Source organism: Sinocyclocheilus grahami, unplaced genomic scaffold (assembly GCF_001515645.1).
Source record: "Sinocyclocheilus grahami isolate Dianchi unplaced genomic scaffold, SAMN03320097.WGS_v1.1 scaffold1011.1, whole genome shotgun sequence".
Lineage (NCBI taxonomy): Eukaryota > Metazoa > Chordata > Actinopteri > Cypriniformes > Cyprinidae > Sinocyclocheilus > Sinocyclocheilus grahami.
Genome location: NW_015506190.1, coordinates 216,365 through 225,151, shown reverse-complemented (window position 1 = coordinate 225,151; position 8,787 = coordinate 216,365). Strand labels below are relative to the sequence as shown.

Below are 8,787 nucleotides of genomic sequence, written 5' to 3'. Positions count from 1 at the left end.
AATTTAGTATTTTGACAAGACGAATAAAAATAGCTAATAGGCTATTTTTGTACAACCTACATTTTTATTTTGTTTCTCTCTGCAACACTTTTTCCCTATTGTGTTGTCAATGTTAAACGAATTGTATACTGACAAGACGAATAAAAATAAGAAATACAATTTTTGTACAACATTTTTATTTTCTCTGACACTTTTTTTCTTACTGTGTTGAATAAAATATTAAATGAATTTTGTGTCTTAAGATGATTCATATAAATTCAAGTCAAAGTCAATAAATTCAAGACTCTTGACAAGACAAATAAAATAACATACAATTTTGTGCAGACTCATTTGTCAGCCTATCTCTCTTTCTTTCAGTAGCGGAAATTTAAATGTGAGATTCTGGAAACGAGATCTAAATTTAGCGGGAACGGTCGGGTCGAGAAGAAAATTATTCTAAGCGGACAGCGGGTGAACAAAGAGTGAATATATAGCGGGAGCGGGTGGGTGCGGAATAGAACCTTGCGGGAGCGGGACTAAGAAAACAGTCCCGCGCAGATCTCTACTCTCCTGTATCGGTAGCCAATGAGCTTGCTGCGCAATATTCAAATACCTGACTTTTGTTTGCTGTAGCAGTTGGCAGCGCACTTCAGAGCAGCCTGAATCAACATCAAAGGCTACGTTCACACTGCAGGCAAATGTGGCCCAAATCAGATTTTTTTTTTTTTGCTCACATGTGACTGTGATCTGTTTTTGTCATGACATCACAAACCGAATGGTAGTGTTGGGCGATATGCTCAATTTTCATATCGTCCTATCGTCAGCCTGTGAGACCACCAATACACGATATTATCGCATATATGCTAATTTATGTAATTATTTACTTAGTTTCATTGCGAGAAAGTAAACCAAATCCAGCGTAAGGCTAAAAGCAGCCTAATGTTTTCAATATGACTGAATTTGTATTTAACATAACAAATTAATAGAAACATCGTAAGTTACTAATTATAATGCTTACATTTCCTCAGTTATTCAAAAAGCAGCTACAGAAAACGAACATTACATTACCAAAGAACATCATCACAAGCTCAGTCTAGCGTGAGTTTATGCACTTTAAAAAAACTCCTGTTAAATCTACACTATATGATGAATAAATCTCTTATACTTGCATCGCACGTACATCTGCACGTTGTTGTTTATAATGATAGATTTCGATAGTCAGAATTCAGTCAGCGCGCTGAACAACAGAACTCCGCTGTTTCAGTGATGACTCATCTGAACGCCTCTGATTGGCCATTGCATTCATAAGCTCAGCATAATTGTGTGTGATTGGTTAGAACGCGCAATACTGTAAAAACACGGAAAAAGAAATATAGGCCTAATGCAACAAATAAGCCCTAATATTAATTAGATATTATTACTAGCCTGATAATAATAATAATTATAATAATAATAATAATAATCGTCTTGCTATCGTCAAAGGCATCAGCCACAGGCGATATCTCTGTCTATCGTCGATACACGATACTATCGTCTATCGGCACAACCCTACCGCATGGAATCTGATCTTTTCAATTCTGATTTGTTCCACTTCCATATGTGGTACTAAATCCGATCCATGTCAGATGTTTTGCAATGCGACCACAGTGTAAACGGTCATGGATTTTCACGGATTTCATGCGGCTTTTACAGCACTCTAGATCCACATTCATCATAATTCCGTGCTGACGGAAGACACTTCAAAGATTTTACATACCCAAAGTTATCAAGACAGTAGCCACATTTAAAACAACAATGTGAACAGCTGTACAAAAAAATCGGAATTGAGCACTAAGGCTCGCAGTGTGAACGTAGCCTAAGATAAGTGAATGCTCTTTTAATCCATATCGCTGTGTAAATTTGCATGGTCTGCCTAATTGAATACAAAATGAGCAACCCTAAACAATTTTAAACTAAGTGTCATGTTAGCAGTTTGCATTGTATGCAGCAGCAAAATATTAGGCAAGGCAAGGCAAGGCAAGTTTATTTGTATAGCACATTTCATACACAATGGTAATTCAAAGTGCTTTACATAAAATAAAATAAAAACAATAATCACAACAATAAAACAAGGAATTTAAAAACTTTGAAAAAAAAAATTGATTTAAGAGGTTTAAAATGAATTTAAGAAGACGATTATACATATAATATAGTGCAATCAGTTCGGACATCGCACAGTGCTCATTCAATAAATGCACAGCTAAACAGATGAGTTTTGAGTCTGCATTTAAATGTGACTAATGTTTTAGCACATCTGATCTCTTCTGGAAGCTGATTCCAGCTGCGGGCGGCATAATAACTAAAAGCACATTCCCCTTGTTTTGTGTGAACCCTTGGTATTTCTAACTGACTCGATCCTAATGATCTGAGTGGTCTGTTAGGTTTATATTCAGTGAGCATATCTGCTATATATTTAGGTCCTAGGCCATTGAGGGATTTATAAACGAGTAAAAGTACTTAAATCAATCCTAAATATAACTGGAAGCCAGTGTAAGGACCTGAGGACTGGTGTAAAATGCTCAGATTTTCTGGTTCTAGTCAGAATTCTGGCAGCAGCATTCTGGATGAGCTGCAGCTGTCTAATGGTCTTCTTGGGAAGGCCGGTGAGGAGACCATTACAATAGTCCACCCTGCTGGTGATAAAGGCATGAACAAGTTTCTCCAAGTCTTGACTGGAAACAAAACCTCTAATTCTTGCAATGTTTTTGAGATGATAGTATGCTGATTTAGTTACAGCTTTGACATGACTACTGAAACTAAGGTCTGTCTCCAGAATCACACCAAGATTCCTGACTTGATTTTTAGTTGTTAGACCCCTAGAGTCAAGGTATGCATTCACCTTGAGAACTTCATCTTTGTTTCCAAATGCAATGACTTCGGTTTTTTCTTTGTTTAACTAAAGAAAGTTCTCGCACATCCAACTGTTAATTTCATCAATGCATTGGCAGAGGGAGTCAATGGGGCTGTAGTCATTTGGAGATAAGGCTAGGTAAATCTGGGTATCATCTGCATAGCTGTGATAGGCAATTTGGTTCTTTCTCATTATTTGACTTAGTGACTTAGTTAATATTAAGCATATTAACAGCAGCATTTAGCATGTTTATACAGCTGGAGCAAAAGGCAGTTTAGAGATTGTAATCGCTCTGAGGACACATTAATAGTAACGAACATGAAAACAGGTTAAATTAAATAAGCATTCTTGTGTATGCATTTCAACTGGGGTTCTCCATATACATCGGCGATTATCCCAGTGTTCACGTTCGTTAATTCTAAGGACGATGTTTTCATTGTAATGAGTGCATGGTTGATTTCAGTTGCATGCAGCGTCAGAAGCATGCGCTTATCACAGTCATATCAACGATAGTGTTGCGGGAGAAGTAAATTAAGAGTTATCGCTATGGCTGTTGCAGTTCCGAGTGAAATGTATTATGGGTAGTGCAGTTTGCAGAAATGTGCTTGTGTGACGTGTGCTATCGTGTGTTGTATAATTAAGAAAACAGAGAAAGAACGGTATATTCTGCTTTATTTGTTCATTCAAGTTTGTGCACTGTAACCCTGATAACTTTATCTACACGAGAGAGTAAAATGGCATGCATCAGCTAACTTTGTCTGTCTCATCATTGCACAAACACAAATTAACGAGCTGTTATGCTGCCGCTGGGATTGATGAAGTGCAGAAAGTAACAGCAGATATTAAATGACTAAATCAATTTGCTCAGGTGGATTCTGGCGTCTTATCTATCGGATTGCAACGTATATCCATTTTGTTAATTAACATTACACACAGTGCGCGTCAAATTAGAGTTAAGCCAGTCGGCGTGGTAGCCAAGGGTCACATAGTCCTAGGCCACTATTGTTAAGCCGATCGGTGTGGTAGCCCAGGCACACATAGATAGTAATACATGCGGTTCACATGGCTCTTCGGAGCAGCAGCAGAGCAAATGTCTTGGCGATAGATCTGCTTTGTGGGGGATGTCTTGTCTTTCCTTGTCTGTTCATCTTCATGTCTGTGGATACATGCATGTACACTGATGCAGCAGTTTATCCTTATATTCAGCGGCATGCATATATTGGATTGTATTGTTTTGTGTAACGTGTCTCCTGCTTTGTGGGGGTTATTCATATGTGTTATATGTGCAGCAGCAGTATGTCTTACATGCTTACAGCAGCATGTTGTGGATGTATTGGCAGTAGCAAGTCTCGGTACTTGCTCTGCCGCAGCAGCAGCAGCGTAGCAGATCTATTTCGCCAAGAACAAATACATTAACATTGTCATGTACATTACCATGCCAATCCCTCCGAGAGTTGTGATGACAGAAATACAGAGTTCTGGCATGAAACTCTAGATGGCGCAGTCCGATAGGTCTAGTTCAATCTGACCTGGTGACATCATTGTCACATGGCAGTTGATTGGTTCTCTCCTGTATCGGTAGCCAATGAGCTCGCTGCTCAATATTCAAATACCTGGCTTTTGTTTGCAGTAGCAGTTGGCAGCGCACTTCAGAAACCCTCCACCTTCCCCAGCTCCACCTGTATAGATCTGCTACGGGGTGATTTATGTATGCTATATGGGGGTTAGTCATATGTGTTATATATGCATTATATATGTTATATATTTCTTACATGCTTACAGCAGCATGTTGTGGATGTATTGGCAATAGTAAGTCTCTGTACTTGCTCTGCTGCAGCAGCAGCAGCGTAGCAGATCTATTCCGCCAAGACCAAATACATTAACATTGTCATGTATATTACCATGCCAATCCCTCAGAGAGTTGTCATAACAGAAAAAATAAATATATATATATATATATATATATATATATATATATACATACACTGTAACCATAAACAAATAAAATAACACAGGAATGGTGGCAATCACTGCTGTCAAAAAGGATTGACCAATACAGAAATCCATATAAATGCACATATTTCATCCTGAAACTGTATGTGTGATATAAGCACAGCGTTTTAGATTTTCTTACATGCTTACAGCAGCATGTTGTGGATGTATTGGCAATAGTAAGTCTCTGTACTTGCTCTGCTGCAGCAGCAGCAGCGTAGCAGATCTATTCCGCCAAGACCAAATACATTAACATTGTCATGTATATTACCATGCCAATCCCTCAGAGAGTTGTCATAACAGAAATTATATACATATATATATATATATATATATATATATATATATATATATATATATATATATACATACACTGTAACCATAAACAAATAAAATAACACAGGAATGGTGGCAATCACTGCTGTCAAAAAGGATTGACCAATACAGAAATCCATATAAATGCACATATTTCATCCTGAAACTGTATGTGTGATATAAGCACAGCGTTTTAGATCTGTCATGGATGAGATCCCCTCAGTTTAGCTGCTTATTACTTCTTCTGATTTGGCTTAGAGCAGAGGAAAGCTTAGCCTTCCTTGCTCTCTGTTGTCCAGGAAACAGCAACTGACATGCAATCAGTGCAGAGTTATTCAAGACACTCATGATAAATGAATCAGATGGCACTGCCAGATCCAGTTCAATACGTTAACTGCGTTATACTTAATAAAACTATAGCTGAAAATCAGATTAGTTTGAAATTAAATCTTCCATAAAGCCGGGATTCACAGAGTTAGCGTGTTAACTGTGCATCACAGACGTCAAACACAGTAGTGAATGTTTATCATGACAAAGGGTTATGCATAGTTAGCCCTTTGGCTCGAGATGGATTAAAAAAGATTAATGGCTGCAGAGCGACAGATGTACTGCCACGATATGCATATCAAATATGACAGAATCACATGTATGCTAAGCTAAGTTAGTCCACTCTCTGGCCGTGTAGATTACAGTGGGACTGGACCATGGCCAAAGCTGCCAGGGGACGACATAGTGAGAGAATATAAAAGCAAGTTTATTACTCTGCCTTATTTCGATTCTCTGCAACCATCTGTGAGACTGCAGTCTAGGTGGCCCATTGCCCCCCTTTCCAAAAACTAATTTACCCTAAAGCTCCTAAATCCAGCATGAATATGCCCACTGGTCCCTGCGCATACACCGCATGTCATTCACGGCTGTGCCATAGCAGGAAGTAAATTCAATAACAGGGGGCCCTTTCAACATATTGATTAGCCTTTGCATCTGATTCCATTATGAATAATTAGTCTACCCATGTTTGATTCAATACTCGGCCCGAGGTTTATTCAAAGAGCCGTTTAGTCAGACATTTTTCAAATCGTGTTTATGGGTAAGATGGGTTTTGGGGGTGTGAACAGTGCTCCCTCTGGAAAGATTTAATCTAATTATATGTGTTATTTTCATTTACATGTAAGAATGGCAGTGTGTCTGTGCAATTGAAAGTATAGGAATGGGCTTTTCACTCGTTTTGCTATCGATTTGTATTTTAAGCCATATTGAAAGAAATGACTAAGCCTGAGAGGAGGCTTTTGGCAACTCTTGAAATTTCATTAGGGCTGTTTGTTGGGAGGCTGTGTAGTTGGGAATCATTTGTGTATGCGTTGAGGTGTGTGAGTGTATATGTGTGTGTGTGTGTAATAGTATTAAAGCTCTATTGGCAGCACCGCCGGGCTCCAGCAAGTGACTGAGAGAAATGGCACAGGAAATAAAAGCTCTCCGTGACGAAAAAGTGCAACATTGACCTTTAAGCCCTATACAGGAAAACTAGCAACAACTTCTGCTTTGTATGTACATGCTGACAAAAACACAACTTTTACCAGAAGAGTCATTTTTACTTAAAAACCTGTATCTTCAAAAAGATGAAAAATACTGTAGGTGAAAAAGTAGTATTTGAATCATGCTAAATTACAAAAAACGCTATTAAAAATACTTCTATTATTAGGGCCATCACTTGTCCCCCATAAAACAAGAGCATGATCCTCCTGTCTTTTCCTATTTGTTTGTAAGTGCATGTGTATACATTTAAATTTGTATATCTTCTGTGTTCTTTATTTCCCCTAAAATAGAAAATAGATAACACACCATGAAGGCAAATAATCACCCATAATGATATGGCTGCAAGAGGTAACAGTTCTCTATGCAAGACAAAAAAATTATTTTTGTAGTCTATCTCTTGTACGTTTATGCATGGATACACATGTTCAGCTCAGAGTTATGTTCAGCGATGCTTGAAGCACAAAGACATCTCTCTTCTATACAAGCTGGAAATTACATCACCGACAATCTTGTTGAATGCACTGTGCATTAAAGATAGACAAGCATCCCTCTGAAACTACCTGCTTTTCACATCTGTATTGGTGGAAGTGCACAAGACAAATTATATAGTGACTTTGGGAAACAAAGTTGTGATTACAAAATACCTGGTTAATCTAATGAGCGCTTCTGAAGAAGTGCTAATCATTGGATTTGCCAAAGTTCGTCAGGTTCCTGTCATTGATGTGAGACCAGTTTCTCATTTTCTTCCTCTATAGATCACTGTACAAGAACAAAAACAAAAGATAAAAAATTGGGAGTGGGAGAGAAGTTTCCATCTGTGATCAATATTCCTATCAGAGCACTTCTGCAAATCATACCACAACTACAATTCCAGTAAAGTACCGGAGAGACCTGAAAAACTAGACTTTTTGGAGATTTACATGGAAAAATTATATTTAGTTCACTTGTTGGGTGTTATTTTTGTATATTTTACAGACATATATTTATCCATAAACACATATTTTAGTTTTTACACTAATAAAATGCTTTAAACATTAAAAAAACAGATAAGCACACCAGTAGCACAACTGCAGAATAAATACTTTGTGTAAAACTGTTCCATACTATATTTATGAGCGTGTCAATCTCCAAGGCACTTTCTCGCTGGCAAAATGAAAAATAAAGAAAGTGAGGAATACCAATGACATGGTAAATTATTTCATGATTGAAATGTCATACCACTGTACTCACATGAAAGTGAAAATGTTCAGTGTTCTTCTTGAATGGCTTTCACAACTGTTTCTCTTGAAGACAGCGAGAGGAGTAAACCGATTACCAAATCACTGAACTCATTCAAACGTATATCTTCATTTACACCAGCGGCAGACAATGGTAGAGTTATGTGAACACCATCCGGTGGAAATTTCAATAACAATATGTTATGCAAAGCAAAATGAAATGAAGGGATGCACAATATATTGGTACTATATAGATGATAATTAAGAGTTTCCCCTTCAGGAACTCGAGCTGCGTCGAGATTTGTTTTGGGAACGCCCTTGCGTGACCGCGTTCTGAAGCACGTGTCAAATCCGTCCAATGGAGCAGCGAGACATCACGAGCAGGGTGACGTAAGCACCAGAAAGCATAAAAGCGCATCCGGCCGGGCGCCACCCAGCTTCTGTCCTTCAGTAGCGCTCTGTGTATGTGTCTGTCTATTTACTGTTGTCTGTCCGCACAAGCACTCATATATATAAAACAATGAGAAAGTCTATGGCGAGCGAACGACATTACAAACGCTGTGTTTCTCCCTGCCCACGATATCTGGCGGCAGGGAATACACACGATTTGTGTATCGTTTGTTTAGGAGCGGAGCATGATTGTCATCACTGCGAGCTCTCGCTGTGCACGCTCCGCTCTCGCCTGGCTGCGTTTGATGAGAGCGGCCAGGCTCGCGATCCCGCTGGCAGCGGTCACGCTGTTGCCGAGGCACAGCACAGACTGTTGTCGTGGGGATCGCGGGTGGATTTAGCGGAGGGATCCGAGACGGGCTCGTCCTTTTCTCGGTCCTCACCCGCTAGATCCGCGGCTCTCTCTCTCTC

The 8,787-nt window shown here is 38.9% G+C and overlaps 1 protein-coding gene across 1 annotated transcript in view; it reads right to left on the bottom strand.

The window, feature by feature from the left end:
* LOC107565603 (contactin-associated protein-like 2) overlaps positions 1–8,787 on the bottom strand; it is a gene marked incomplete at its 3' end in the record, with an annotated part of 253,415 nt that overhangs the window by 146,100 nt on the left and 98,528 nt on the right. The gene's annotated exons all lie outside the window — the stretch shown is intronic.